Source organism: Sinocyclocheilus anshuiensis, unplaced genomic scaffold (genome assembly GCF_001515605.1).
Source record: "Sinocyclocheilus anshuiensis isolate Anshui unplaced genomic scaffold, SAMN03320099.WGS_v1.1 scaffold2192, whole genome shotgun sequence".
In the NCBI taxonomy this organism is placed as follows: domain Eukaryota; kingdom Metazoa; phylum Chordata; class Actinopteri; order Cypriniformes; family Cyprinidae; genus Sinocyclocheilus; species Sinocyclocheilus anshuiensis.
The window spans coordinates 417342-419380 of record NW_015542463.1 but is presented as its reverse complement, the minus strand read 5'-3'; positions in this window follow the sequence as shown (position 1 = coordinate 419380).

The following is a 2039-nucleotide window of genomic DNA, read 5'->3' as shown; positions in this document are numbered from 1 at the left end:
TGTTAACTAATGAATTAACTAATGTTAACTAATGAAGCCCTAATGTAAAGTGTGACCGAACAATAAAGAATCAAAACACTTTCAAACAATATCTAGGGCATGTTGTAGTCCAGATTAAAATGTAAAAAAAATGAGAAAATAAATAGCCTATTAAGTCTAAATATTTAAGTATTTGGCGCTGTGATGAACATCATAGCAAATACACAAATCTGAATGGCTGTTTAAATCATTTAAACACCTTTCAGAAACAGAAAGTAGTGCAGCTGCTTTATTTACAGGGTTTCCAGGGTAAAGGCTGCATTTAAATGAATTATAATTATTATTATTATTATTTCTGCAGTTTAGCGCCATCTGCTGTCAGAGAGTAAAAGTGCGCTTTCATACTGAGCGTCTCTCACATGTTCCGCGATGTGCTTCTCGTCCGCGCTTATTTACGTCAGAGTGCGCACACGTCTTTCACGCAGCATACAGCGGTGTTGTGCATTTTGACCAGTTGATGGGAAAAGTATTCTTAAAATGCATTCAAAATTTTGAATAATTTGTAATATATAATTATTCACGGTATTTAGAAGTGCTCACGATAACAATATCGTGCATATTCATTACCGTGATATATCGCATTACCGAATACCGGCACAAGTCTACTTGAGGGCGAGTAATTCATGGGCCAATTTTCATTTTTGGGTGAACTAACCCTTTAAGGCTTGCGTTGTCCTATTTGCAATTGGCTAAAAAGGAAAAAAATATATAATCAGTCCACAGTTTTATGATAATCTATGAAATCCTTATAATCAAGTGATGATAAACTTACTCTTTGTAAATAAGTAACATTAGTGAAATTAAAGAGAGATGCTTTAGCTCCATGCCTAATCCTGACAGTCTGACATTGTCTTGTCAAAGAGGTTTTTCTACCATTTAAAATACAATGATGTATTCATAACTATCAAATATATGATGTAAATGACATAAAAAAACAAAATGCCAAATAAATATTATAAAATATATAATGAAGTAGTGGTCCCCTGGAGTTGTGTCACTGGTGTTACCGATAAAAATAAAAATCACACTGATGACATCACTTCCTTCTTCCTATTTGCTGAAGATCTATGAAAAAAGGCCCATGATATGTCCACTGTCTCTTTTCAGTTATCAGAAATTTTCACATTCATCTCATGATTTCATATGAAGCTTTTAGTTGAAGTCACTGCAGGAGTGAGAGAGTAGGCCTATCGGTGTGTTTGTACTAATTTTGCCTCATACTACTCTTCTTTAAAGGTATGTTTGTACACTTAATGGTTAAATAATGTGTTTTATGTGTGAATTCAGTTGAGTAACAGTCTAAATGATAGTATTCGTTAGACTTACATTGTTAATTACCATATGGTGCAGTCTTATTCAGTGACACAGCATAATTGTATCAAAAGAAGTTTATTTCACACAATATTTACATACATTTTCATTTTTCATGAAGTATTTGCATGATGGAATGTTGCAAGTATACTGAGTGTTTATTTGTATTAACTGTTATGTTACATTGTTATATTTTGTGAAATACTGTTTTATTTTGTTGCCTAGTATATGTGCAATGTATATCGCTTCTCCTTTAAGCATTCGCGCTCAGTCTCACTGTGAATGCAGACGGGAAGCACGGGAGTGAGAGAGTAGGCCTATCGGTGTGTTTGTACTAATTTTGCCTCATACTACTCTTCTTTAAAGGGGAATAAATTCCATCACTCATCTCATCCATGTGTGGTCGTGCTTCTCTCCCGAGGGTACTGCTTGACATCTGCTACACTAGCACCTGTCGCTTACTGATTGTTTGGAATTATAAATATGAGCGTAGTTCGTCTGTTAATATGACATGCACTTTTTTGTTTGTTGTTTTTTTTTTGTCACTCAGACGCAGGCAGTGTGCTGCATGAGACAAAAAAGTAATATAGCCAAAAACAACCGCATAGCCGCCCTTTAGTGTAGATGCATGTTGATTTTATCAGACGATGCCGCGATTATAAATGAGAGTGACTCCTGGTTAACATTTA